Raw genomic sequence first — 14,589 nt, forward strand, 5'->3', positions numbered from 1 at the left:
AATAATAATAATAATAATAATAATAATAATAATAATAATAATAATAATAATAATAATAATAATAATAATAATTTAATAATAATAATAATAATAGTGGAATGGCAGTATATCCTATCAATATTCAATAATAAGAATAATTTATTGTCGGGGGGGGGGGGGCTAAACATGCTCCTCATCTTGACTAGCTCCTCATAGAGGGGGTGGGAAGGGTTTTCCACTATAGTGTCAAGCTTTTTCCTCATCCTTGTCTCTGCCACCACCTCTAGTTTGATCAGTTCGACTCCCAGTATGGAGCTAGCCTGGTCAAACTAGAGGTGGTGGCAGAGAGGAGGATGAGGAAAAAGCTGGATGTTATACTGGAAAACCCCTCCATGAGCCTTATCTGCTTCAATCTACATTTACTGCTTGATACAAGAGACTCAAGTGGTATTTAACCCTTTCACTGCAGCAGAACCAAACGGTTAACCCTTTCACTGCGACAATACAGAAGGTTAACCCTTTCACTGCCACACGACAGCAGGTAACCGTCTGTAGTGTGATAGTAAAGGGTTAACCTTCTGTAGTGTGGTAGTGAAAGGGTTAAAGGGGAAATCCACCCTAAAACAGAATGTACATTGTGCTATTCCAACGATCTCAATAAGTGTCAAACTAAATTAATGTGTGCAAAACCCTTAAATAAATCGGCATTGTTTTTTGGTGAAGTGCCCCTTTAAGTTCTCCGGATACGCTGGATGCGTGTATACTTTCCGCAACGGAGTTCGGTTTCCGGGTTCCTCTGATTGGCCGCGACCCCCACGTGACCCGCCCCCCTTATCGCTGCCGCTGCCGCTCGCCGCTGTGTTGCAGCGCAGAGCGCTCGCTTCCTGAGTCGCGAAACGCGCCACTCTGCTGTCAAGAAACACGCTGTTGGTAACTCATCTTAATGTGCTGCACTCTGCTGTCAAGAAACGCGCTGTTGGTAACTCATCTTAATGTGCTGCTTATGCAGTTATCAGCTGTTCAAGAAACGCAGTCATCTTAATATGCTGCTTATGCACCACATCAAAACATGTAAAATATTTAAACAACCATTAAGCAGTGTTGGGCGCGTTACGCAGGAAGTATAGGATAGGGCTGGGCGATAAAACGATAACGATAACTATCGCGATAAATTATTTCCTCGAAATAAACATGAAACGTGGTCGCGTGGTCGCGATATCGAGTTATATGAAAATAATTTTATAATTTTATCGCGATAACGTTTTTGGCCATATCGCCCAGCCCTAGTATAGGAGTTGTGGAAAGCAGGATGAGAGAGCGTAGATTTCAGTGTGTATCATTTAATCATTTATCATTTAACATTTGAAAGGCATACATTGTTGTCATACAGAAGTAAAGAATACTTTTATACAAAATGCTTCTTACTGTTACGCTCCAGAGACTGTGCTAGACAAGATAAGTATGAAATAAAATAGTATAGCATGTCAAATAGAAGTAAAAATAGAGGTCACAGTGTTCAGTATAGACATATGTACAATGTTCGATGCAGAATAGAAGTAACTGAGTTGCCATACAATATACAATCTACTATGCCATGTAGTTATGGTATATTGACTTGAGCAGACTGTTAGATTAACCCTGAAACTGAAAATATCTGTTATAATAGTTCATTCAAAATAATGCTTTAATATTGAACTGTATTATTACATGGACTCTCAGGGTAAGACTGCTTACTCAACTGTATTAGAGAAGAACAGTTGCAGGTCATAAAAGCCCCCACGCTAACAGATGTAATCAGGGGAGACTGTATGTAAATAAGTCACACCCCACAGAGGGGACGGTTACTCACTCTACTAGGAGAGAGCAGCTGGTCTAACAAGAGATTAGAGGTCACAGAAAATATAATTACATTATACTAGATTAGAATGAAAAACAATATTGGAATAATAACAAGATCATAGTAACAATTTAGAAGGTAACTTACAAAGAAGATTGAATACCATTTTAGGAATGTCAAACTGGTTAAGTAATAAAGCTATTTCACTCTGGTTATAAAGCTTGCTAGAATCTAAGACCAAGGAACTATTAATTCAGTATACTTTATATAGGAAATCTGGTATTAAAATATAAGACAACGCCACATTGGTTTAATGCTGAATATAGATGTAACTCATTACATTAAAACTACAAATTAGAAGAGGTTCTAGGGTGCAACTGCCAATTCATTCTCTCTTGGGGGGAGAAGACGCCAACTCATCAACCTACCACGGCCCCCCCCCCGGTTGCTGCAGGCAACCACACGACAAGGACATGTTGGGGCAGACCGCCCCAACAAGAAGACCAACTGTTTTTAGATACTTGTGATTGGTTGAACCAGTTTAAAAATAGTGAGGTCATTTAAACCTATACATATTAGATCAGTACAGTTAGTTGGGAGGTCAGAACAGATGCACCCACCCAACCCAGGGGGTCTGATTCTGAGCCTCCACCCCTCCACAGACTGCTATTTGCCGCTATGTGAGTAAAACTGTATATGAAATAATCACTGTTTGTGATAACTAGCCTATCATAGACCAGGTTTTATCATGTGGTGGCAAAGAGTACTATAGTCTATTTCATTTGATAAACATGACTACTATTTATGTGCAAAACTGTCTTGATGTGAAGAAGCCAATGTGAATGGGCTATTTGATTATGTAAACCTCATCAAGCGTTTTGTACAAACATGTCTTATGATGAATAATTCCTGTACGTACCTGATTGCTTATCCACCGTTGGCCGCTCGGCAAATAAATGAGTTTGGACCATAAGTTCCTCTTTTGTCTGGCTACACAAGTTATTTCTCATCTGACTAAGTCAGGGGAGGAGACCAGTTTCTATCACTCTGTGATCTTTTCCTCCTTCCAGATAACAACCTCATTGTGCTGTAAATAACCTTAGGTATTGTATAGAATATACGACATACTAATATACAATACTATATAGTGCAAAGCAGAAATGGGATGAGGTACAATTTAGGTACAATTTACAGTAAGGTGTACGAGTTGTAGTGCAAATCCTTTACCAATAAATATAAAGTGTGTTTAGGTGATCTAAAGTGTGGAGAGTGGGTGCTGCAGTGTGTTGTTTGTTTCATTCAGATTTAATTACTGGACTGACTGTCATTATTGTTATTATTATTTCTGTTATTGTCCTGTGATTCATCATTGATTATTACTGTTACTGTATTGTTTATCTTGTTTCATGTAAAAAAAGGGAAAATAAAAAACATACTCAACCTCTACGGTCTTTAACTATGAATGAACACAACACTAACTTACACAGACCGTGACGCCAACCTCTACTGTCTTTAACTATGAATGAACACAACACTAACTTACACTGACCGTGACGCCAACCTCTACTGTCTTTAACTATGAATGAACACAACACTAACTTACACTGACGCCAACCTCTACTGTCTTTAACTATGAATGAACACAACACTAACTTACACTGACGCCAACCTCCACTGTCTTTAACTAGATGACTGCACAAGAGCACGCGATGTGAAAAGCGACAATATTATTAAACAGCAGCGAGCAAAGCGTAAGTCTCAGGAAGCGAGCGTCAAATTGAAAGCAAAAGTCAAGTCCATGGCCGCTCGCTCTGCCGCGCGCGGCAGCGGTGGATAGGGGGGCGGGTCACGTGGGGGTCGCGGCCAATCAGAGGAACCCGGAAACAGAACTCCGTTGCGGAAAGTATACACGCAGCCTGCGTACACTCCCTGTATCACCCACTTCTGGCCTTTATTCAAAATTCTGATAATAATTCTACCTCTGGGGGAATTCAGAGGTCTGGCCCTCCTCTCCTACAAGGCTGGTTTCCTGACATCAGATGACGTAATCTGCCAGTAATGATCAACTGTGTGGCTATATATAGCAAAGGGCCAAAAAAAATAATGAAGGCTTTAAATTGAATAAATCCAATGAGCCACGCTTGGGATGAAAGCTCTACTAATAACCTTACAGATGGAGTTAGGCCACTCAAGTCTGTTGAACGGAAAGTAACAAAAATATGGAAAAAAAGAGACTTTGGTCAACTGCCACACAATCGGTTTGGCTAAACTTATTGTAAATGTTAGTGGATTGGGGTTGGAGGTAGGCCTATAGAATTTAAATGTAAAATATCAGTTATTCCAGTTTCTGATTGGTGACAATAAATGGAAAGACATTTCAGAAGGTAAGTAATGTTACATGAATAGATACATAGAAAATGATTTAATATTTGTAATTCTTGCTGTAAAATAAAATGTAAGCACCATTAACAACAATCTAGCACACAACAAAATATGTTGGCTATTAATGTAATTTTATTTTTTTATTCTCTTTTTATTGATTTTCTCCATGGTCCATACAAGCAATATCTTGACTTCACCTTCATTTATCTCAGCCTTCTGCAGTACAAATTGCATCAATTGTTAATCAATCAATCAATCAAATTTATTTGTATAGCACGTTTAAACACGTTAGACACGCTTGTCAACCAAAGTGCTTCACATAGCTAAGCTAAGTACAAAGAAAAGTATAAAATAAACAGAAATAAAATCAACGGATAATAACTCTGAGTTAAAGTGCAAGTACACACATGAGGACCCATACAGTCAATAACATCCTATACTTCTTTTTTCTAGACAAACAAAAACAATAACCAAAAAGAACAAATAACAAAATAATATGTTGGGGTACATCTCCAATAAATCTGCATCTACCATAAAGCAAACAAATAACAAAATAATATGTCATTGGTTTTGGTATGCACAAATGTTTTTTTTCTGGTCTCTAGAACCACACACATTAATTAAAAATCTCTACACTATAGGCCAGGGGTGGGAAATTATTTTTCCCGGGGGGCCGAATGAGCAACTGAAAATATGTTGGAGGGCCGGGCCAAAATTCCAAACTCAATTATGCATAATATACATTTAATTTCTATATAAAAAGCAGTAAATGGCATTGTTTTGACCCCTGGTAAGAGTGTATGTTATTATTTGGCAATTAAAAGGTGAGGTTAGCTTTCAAAAATATCATTTATTCAAATAGAATTTATTTCCAAAATGATAAACAAAATGTGAAACATTAATAACAAAGGGCATGTATGAAAAAGTGCTATACAAATAAAGTTATTATTTTGAGTTTCATATACTATTGAAACAAGGATTTTCTTAGCTTTCTAAAGACATCACATCATCTTATAGCCAAAATAAACAAGACATGTCACTGAACTGTGTAAAGAAAAGTGTCCCAGTAGCCTTTTTTTTTTTACTTTACATGCCTATATTAAACATTTAATGTTTTCAGAACTGTGCAAAAAAAAGAAAAAAAATATCAAGTGTCCCATTTCACTTGTTATATATTTTTTTTCATTCAGTGTGATAAATCCAGTCTCTGTTGAGCTTTAACAAGTCCATCAAAGTCAGGTTGCATGTCTGAGGTGGAGATGCGAAGCACAGCTGCCAGATGTTCATCAGTGAGAGAGGATCTGTACCTGGACTTGGTAAACGTCATGACTGAGAATGTCTGTTCAGATATAGGTGGATCCAAAGAGAACCAACATCTTCTGAGCATGTCTTCTCATGTTTGGAAAGTTCTCCTGCTTGAGAGCAGAGTAGAACTCTAGCAGTGATGCTGACTTAAAGTGCTCTTTCAGTAGTGAATCAGACTGCAGGTCAATGATAGTGGGTGCACTATCAACACTGCAGGTAAAGGGAGAGGAAACCAGCTGCATTTCATCCTCAACCTTTTTGAAATCTTGAAAACGCCTTGAAAATTCATCATGCAGTGCTCCCAACATGGATGACGAGTACCTGTGCCGGTGATCAGCTGATGGTTTGACTTCTTTCAGATTTTATCTACCTACCTCAGTTGTGAAAAAAAGAAATCCAAACTTCAAATAACCACACTTTCGACCGTTTTCGGCTTGCCCCGACTGCTTTGTTGTTGAATCAAGTCAAATCCTAGGTAAGCGTATATTGTGCGTGTGAACGTTGACATGAAAAAAAAAAGTAAAAAAAAAAAATATATATATATATATATATTTAAAAAAAATGTATCATGTAATCTTTCGCGGGCCGGTCAGAATCATCGTACAATGCCCAGGTCTGCTATAGGCTGTTAAGTAGTAATGTTAAATTGGAATATTGACTTGATTCTATAACAATACTGTTCACTAGCACTGACTTGGTAAACATTCTAAGCTTGTGAAGAGTATAGGGTATTTGCTGATTAATTTAAAGCTGTGCCATGTAGTTTTAGGAAGATAACCTATACAATACTTAGTTGTAGTTTTAAATGCTTTAAATTTGTTTCTAATCTGGATAAAAAGAACACTTTTGAAACAAGTAATGCCCTGAACAGGCTACAATATGTGCAAATTCTGCTGCCAGGGTTCTCACCCGCACCAAGTCCTGGCACCACATCACCCCCACCCTCATCCACCTCCACTGGCTTCCAGTCAAGTCCCGCATCAATTTCAAGATCCTCCTCATCACCTACAAACCATTTTTTTCTTTCGTTTTCTTTCTTTCTTTCCTTGTGATAAATATTTTGTTGTTACGTTGTTCCCTGTCCCCCTCCCTTAGCTGTTAAGCGCCTTGGGTCTCCTGAAAGGCGCTATATAAATTTAAGATATTATTATTATTATTATTATTATTATTAAAGTGAACAATCACTGTGCTTCTTTGTATGGTAAATGTGGTCGGAGGGTAGGAGCACCACAGCCAAACAGGTCATTTCTAGTTTTAAACAGTGCTCCAGGGATCCATAATTTATCATGTGACACTTAATTCAATACTAAAGATACATAATTGTTTATTTAGACTATCCCAGGTTAGTTTCCCACCCCCCAAAAACGATATGGTGCAGCTTTAAAACAAGTCACAGAGCCGTACAATTTTAGTCAGTATAAGAAGATTACTTTATTGTCAATATACACAAGGAAATAGTAATTTGTCTTTTCGCATATCGCTCCTAGTTACACATACAGTTCCCCAGACATTTCATCAGAGGTCAAAGTGCAGGGTCGCCCGAAGTGCGGTGCCTTTGAGCAGTTTTGGGGTTCAGTGCCTTGTTCAAAGGCACCTAGGCAGAGATGGTGGGCACCGAAGATGTTATACCAGCCACCCTTTAGTCGGGGCCGAGGATCGAACCAACAACCGTTTGGTTACTGGCCGGCCTCTTTATCTCTAGGCCAGGGGTTCCCATTAGGCGGCCCGTGGGCCACATTAGGCCTGCAAGGCATTTTTATTTGGCCCAACAAAGTTCTATTAATCAAACGCAATAATTTTTTTTAAATACTATTTACGTTTCTCTTGACAATAGTGGCCGCTTTTCTGAGATGAGTGGCCGCTTTTATTATGAAATTCGTAGCACAGAGAACTTTTATTATGAAACAGGAAGGACACGAAGGAGCTCTCCAACTGGAGATGGTGCAGCTGTCCTCTTCAGAGGTGCTGAAAGCGCAACACTGTGACGTGACAGTTTGTCACAGTGTCTGAGTCCAACTTCAAGAACATCAAATGGCTGGCAAATGTTCTTCCTGGCCATGTTTGGATCGACACACACCTGAGAGTCCGGCTTCTCCACAATGAACTTAATCAAAAGTCAACAAAGAAACAGAATTACGAACGACATCATATCAGCCAAACTTTCGAAAACTTGCATTTGAGCGGAGATGCCACTTTTCGCATCGACACGCTCTGATTTCCATCCCATGGTTTCTGCTTGATCCGAATATTATTATTTTCTTTTTAAAAGAGCATTTTGGTTGTTAGACTTGTTTTGATGTTTTCAAAAGTGGACTGGGCAGAAAATATATTGGGAACACCTGCTCTCTAGGCCATCCTGCCTCCCTACAATGGCACTGCGATGAACACAGACCATTGTACTTTCATTGTACTACCTTATGATGCTTTGAGTCTGCCTGAACCGGAACTACTTCTGAAGCAATCACTGTCCCTTGATAAAGTAGTTCCAGGTAGAAGTACAATGCCTGTGTTCATCGCAAGGATGAGTACATCCGGGGACATGAAGTAACAAGACAAGAAAAAAAGTGATGTGTCACGTCTGATCTTTAATAGCGGGTGTCATACATGACTTGGTTTGGTTGAGGGTAGTCAAAGTTCTGTTCAGGGAACCCGTGATTATACCCCAGGTAGTCCTGGTATTGCTCTGGGTGGCCAAGACCATATTCTATGTAGCCGTTGTTGTCTTCTGCGTAACCTTGGTTTTGGTCTATATAGCCTTGGACTTCCTCCACGTAGCCCTGATTCTGCGCTCCATAGCAGTGGTTTTGGTCGGGATCGTCCTGCTGTGGGTGAAGGAGGTTAGGCTGCTGCTGGGGCTCCATCAGCCCACTGCTTCTCTTCAGTTTACCTTTCTTCCCCACACTCTGATATAGATACACAGCTAGAACAAACTGCACCACCTGGAGAGAGAAGATAGAGGAGAGAGGGAGAGAGAGAGAGAGAGAGAGAGAGAGAGAGAAGGAAAGAGATGAGGTAAGAGTGAATGAGAGAAAGATATTGAGTAAACATAGTAGTCAGGAGAATACAGTATTTTAGTAAAAGCTTGTTTTCAGTTACGTGATTCTGATTACGCACAACAATTCAGATGGTGTGCAAGGAAGTGAAAAGCAGATGAGATGAGAAGGAGACGAAATGAGAATGAGATTAGATGGAAACAAGATGAGAAGGAGATGTAATGAGAAGGAGATGAGACGAGATGAGATGAGAAGGTGCCATGATGAGATGGAGATGACATGAGAAGGAGACGAGATGAGAAGGAGACGAGATGGAGACAGGATGAGATGGAGACTAGATGAGAAGGAGACGAGATGAGAAGGAGACGAGATGGAGACAGGATGAGATGGAGACTAGATGAGAAGGAGACGAGACGAGATGGAGATGAGATGAGAAGGAGACAAGATGAGATGTAGACAAGATGGAGGAAAGCCCTTACTGTAGTAGTTTAGATTATATTATGAGATAAATGTTTTGATGTGGAGCGATTTCAAATTAATTGAAAGAATTGCCTGCTATCGAGGCAGCTTGTCACAATGTTGTCACATAAGTAACTCTTCTCAAGTGTTCTTTAAGGTCTTGAGGTCTTAACTTGGCGGTTTGGAGGGATTTTTGAGTTGCTTTTTTTTTTTTTGCTGCGACTAGCTAACCTGATGCAGGAGATGGGTTGTTAGTGTCTCACAAATCTAGCTGCATCGCATGGTAAGCAACCAGCAGCTCTATGTGCCTTATTCACTTTGCTGCCATATTGATCAAGTCTGATGCAATGTGAGGATGGATGTGGAAGTGCCCATTCACTTCAACGATAAAAATGCCCCTTCAAAAACAGAATAGTCAAAACAACACACAGAATCAGAACACTATTGGAATTATAGTCATGATTACCTGAATTATAGTCATGATTACCTGACTGAGAGTTTTTCACCACTGTAGGTTTCATGTTTTGAAATACATGGAAGTGAATTAGTCATCAGCTCATTGAAAATAAAGATGGCAGCAAGGAGATGAATAGCTCACTCTGTTAGACGCTTGGTTGATAAGTGTCCCCGTCGCTAGCAGCCAGAATTTCCGAAATATTAGTTTTCTCTAACAAATGCATCTATTTCTATATTTCATACATCTACTCCAGTGCGCCATCAGACAGATTATACCGTCAACAGAGAGAAGGGCGCTTGTGGAGAGAGCTAGGTCGCAAGGTTGCCCTGACGACAGACAGCTAGACTGCCCTGACGACCGAAAGCTATATTACCGTCTCTGGCGGGGGGATTCCCCATGCAGGCTGGCAAAGCTGGCACGCCAGTACCTCTGTATACCCGCGACATCTGTACCATCCGAGCAAGTGTTTTTGGACTGATTGTGACCAGGCTGCATGCACTCCCCTCTGCCCATTTACAGGAAATCAAATCCTGGTTCACTTCAAATATTCTCAAACTAAACAGTGATAAAACAGAGGTAGTACTCATTGGCTCCAAGTCCACACTCACCAAGCACCCCAGTTTCACCCTCACCATAGACAACTCCTTGGTTACCCCCTCCCCCCAGGTCAAGAGTCTGGGTGTCGTCCTCGACAGCACCCTATCATTCCATTCCCACATCAGCAACACCATCCGGTCCGCCTACTTCCACCTTCGCAACATCAACTGCCCTTCACTCACTCCCAACAGCGCCGCAATCCTGGTCCACTCCCTCGTCACTTCCCGCTTGGATTACTGCAACTACCTTCTCTTTGGTCTTCCCCACAAACTCCTCCATAAGCTCCAACTGGTCCAGAACGCTGCTGCCCGTATAATAACCAGAACCCCTGTCATCAGTCACATCACCCCCATCCTACGCCTACTACACTGGCTTCCCATTAACTCATTCAGAGCCACGCCCTTTTGACCATATTAGGGCCAGCGTGCCAATAAGGAGGTCAATGGGAGGATGGGGAAATTTGCGAACGCTTAAACTATATCTTAAATTATGGCTATGGGTCTAAAACACCTTATCAATGACTTCCTTGCAGTCAACATGTACGAAACGGATTGTTTTTTCATTGGTACATTTCCGTTTTATACCGTTTTGAATACAAGTATAGTTTTGGAGATGTCTAGTAATTCCAGAGAAATTCCGCGATAATCGCCCTTTACTGGAATATACAAAACACGTTGTAATTTTTCGGCTGATTTATGAATAGTTTTCAAATAAATGCTAGATTATCGATAGTATATGTGTACTTAATTTATGCACGCTAGAGAAGCGGGCTGAAAAATCGATTATCCATGCCGTGGTCAGCGCTAACGTTACGCACACACACACGCTGCGATGGCGGAGAAAAAAACATCTGATTAACCCAAGACTGGTAAAATAGAGTCCTTACCTCACATCAGATGTTCTGCAAAAAGATTAATCCAATTCCTGATCGCCATTCCAAATATTGATCGCGTTTATTGATCCAACGTTATAGCACCAAAACACATAATCCACTCTTCTCCCAGCCTCGCCAGTGAATGTGATAACACGATACTGCTTGCCCGAGAAGGGAAACCCCGGGATCGGAATTTTTTTCTGATGCACAGTCCCACCCAATCCAATCCAATGATGTGCAATACCATCCGGGAGACGATAGGCGGCGGTATTTGCCCTTTTCGAGCTCAGACCCATTCCCAATGATAACGTCAGGCTGGATGGATGAAAAATGTATGGATATTGCTAATAAAAGAAATAACGATTAAAACCCGAGTTTTCTCTGGTTTTCTCAGGTCTTGGCACTCAACGCATGGTGAGTTAACCTGACTAATCTTGTGGTTGGCACTGAATGGGTTAAACACATCATAGATTACAAGATCCTCCTCCATACATTCAAGGCCATCCATAACCTTGCCCCTCCATACCTGTCCGACCTCCTCCACATCAACATTCCCACCCAGTCCCTCAGTTCTGCCTCCTCCATCAACCTGACCGTCCCCCCAGCCCGTCTGTCCACCATGGGGTCAAGAGCCTTCAGCTGCTCTGCCCCTCGCCTCTGGAACTCCTTCCCCCCCGACATCAGGAACATTGACTCCATCATCCCACCTCAAAACCCACCTGTTTAGGCAGGCGTATGTCTGATTTTATTTTAAACTTGATTGTGATTTAATTGTTGTATGGCGACCTTGAGTGTCCTGAAAGGAGACTTATAAATAAAATGCATTATTATTATTATTATTATTATTATTATTATTATTATTATTATTATTATTATTATTATTATTATTATTATTATTATTATTATTATAATTTGTTTTATCCATCTCCTTTCATGTAGCACTTTGAGATTGTTACAATATAAAGTGTGTTACAAACAGCAGGGAGAGGGATTTTAGTTGATGAAATATTAAACACTTTTTTATTTCAGTTCACACTATCACTCCGATCTCCAAAAGAAGAGGTGTTCCTTTTGAAATAAAAATAAAAATAATAATGAAAATAGCCGTTATTTATTTCCATTTATTTTTATTTTACCTACAGGGAGCCACTGCAAAGTGGCTGAAGAGCCGCGGTTTGCCGACTCCTGCCCTAGTGTAACGGAGGTACCGCGTGTCTAACCACAGTCATGATGGACTGTGTATAGTGAAGTGGCTGTGGACGTTAAGCGGTACTGCAAGTAAAACTCACTCCCCAGAGGCATCCAGACCCATTACCAAGAGGTTTCAAGTTCAAGTTTCAAGTTTCTTTAATAGTTGTCATACAGAAGTACAGAATACTTTTATACAAAATGCTTCTTACTGTTACGCTCCAGAGACTGTGCTAGACAAGATAAGTATGAAATAAAATAGTATAGCATGTAAAATAGAAGTAAAAATAGAGGTCACAGTGTTCAGTATAGACATATGTACAATGTTCGATGCAGAATAGAAGTAACTGAGTTACCACACAATATACAATATACTATGCAATGTACTAATATACAATACTATATAGTGCAAAGCAGAAATGGGATGAGGTACAATTTAGGTACAATTCGACAAGCTCTGTCCCCTCGTTGAGAAACCTGCCCGCCGTTCCCCACCCAGTCCATGGCTGACAGATCCAGTGAGAGAACAAAGACAGGTCCTGAGAGCAGCTGAAAGGAAGTATAGAAAGTCACGCCTCACTGCTGACATCGACACATATCACAACCTCTTGTTAACATTCTCCAAAACCATTACTAATGCCAAAGCTTCTTTCTTTCACCATAGGATCGAGGCCTCTGCCAAGAATCTTCGCAAACTGCATGCTACCATGTCCTCCCTCCTCACTCCCCCCCCACCCCCCCCTCCCTCATCTTTCTCTGCCGAAGACTTTGCGATCTTCTTTGAGGAAAAAGTGGAGAACATCCGCAGCTCCTTCTCCCAACCCCCACCCATTCCAAATGCTGAATCGAGAACCTCATCCTTCACTCTGTCATCTTTCTCTCCCATTACAGAAGCCGAGACCCTGACACTGGTAACGTCGAACCGTCCGACTACATGCCAGCTGGACCGGCTACCTTCCCCACTCCTCCAGTCCATAGCACCAGACATCCTCCCATTCCTAACTGCAACCATCAACTCCTCACTCAACTCGGGGGTGGTCCCCACCTCCCTAAAACAAGCCAGAGTCACGCCCCTCATAAAAAAACCATCCCTGAACCCTACCGTCATAGGCAACTACCGTCCTGTCTCTCTTCTCTCCTTCCTTTCTAAAACACTTGAACGTGCTGTATCCAACCAACTTACTGCTTATCTCTTACAGAATGACCTCCTAGACCCTAATCAGTCAGGCTTCAGGACTGGTCACTCCACAGAGACAGCCCTCATTGCGGTCACAGAGGCACTTCACTTAGCAAAAGCGAAAGGCCTCTCCTCTGTCCTGATTCTCCTAGATCTATCTGCAGCCTTCGACACAGTCAACCACCAGATCCTCCTCGCGGCCCTCGCAGGAATGGGAGTGGTTGGCTCTGCGCTGACATGGTTGTCATCATACCTCAATGACCGCTCCTACCAAGTGTCATGGAGAGGGACCCTGTCGGCCACCCGCCCCCTGCGGACGGGTGTCCCCCAGGGCTCGGTTTTAGGACCCCTTCTCTTCTCCCTCTACACTAAATCACTGGGTAACATTATCACGTCTCATGGCTTCTCCTACCACTGTTATGCCGACGATACTCAACTCTTCCTCTCCTTCCCTCCCTCAGATATCCACGTCTCTGAGCGGATCTCGGCCTGTCTGTCCGACATCTCCGCCTGGATGACGACCAACCACCTCAAACTGAACCTAAGCAAAACAGAATTGCTCCACCTGCCGGCCAAATCCTCCCCCCTGACTGACCTTTCCATCACAGTCGAGAATGCAGCTGTGACCGCGTCCCCGACCGCCAAGAACCTTGGTGTTGTCCTCGACGACCAGTTGAACTTCTCTGCTCACATCGCAGCGACAACCAGAACCTGCCGATTCCTCCTGAGCAACGTCAGAAGGATACGCCCCTTCCTGACAAAAGAAGCCACCCAACTCCTCGTCCAATCAACAGTCATCTCCCGCCTCGACTACTGCAACGCACTGCTCGCTGGCCTCCCGGCCACTGCCACTAAGCCTCTTCAACTCATTCAGAACGCAGCGGCCCGCCTGATCTCAAACCTACCGAAGTCGGCCCATGTCACCCCACTTCTTAGGGACCTGCACTGGCTCCCCATTGCTGCACGAATCCGCTTCAAGGCCCTTGACCTAGCATACCGTGCGGCAAAGGGAACTGCTCCCGCCTACCTCCGGTCAATGGTCTCTAACTACACACCCTCAAGACCCCTACGCTCTGCATCTTCTGGCCGCCTCAGACCTACATTTACATTTACATTTAGTCATTTAGCTGACGCTTTTATCCAAAGCGACTTACAAGTTCTGTGCGACAAGACAGCAAGAAGGGTATAACTCTATCAGCTGAGTAACAATGTTCATCAAAGTGTTGCGTGTTACAGTGTAGGTTAGTTTATTAGGACAAGTGCATGACATTAAGGTTAGTCGGGTTAGATTTTTTTTTTTTTTTTTTTTTTTTTTTATCATTTCAGATAATGGTTGAAGAA

Source organism: Notolepis coatsorum, assembly GCF_963971535.1.
Source record: "Notolepis coatsorum genome assembly, chromosome: 19".
NCBI lineage: Eukaryota > Metazoa > Chordata > Actinopteri > Aulopiformes > Paralepididae > Notolepis > Notolepis coatsorum.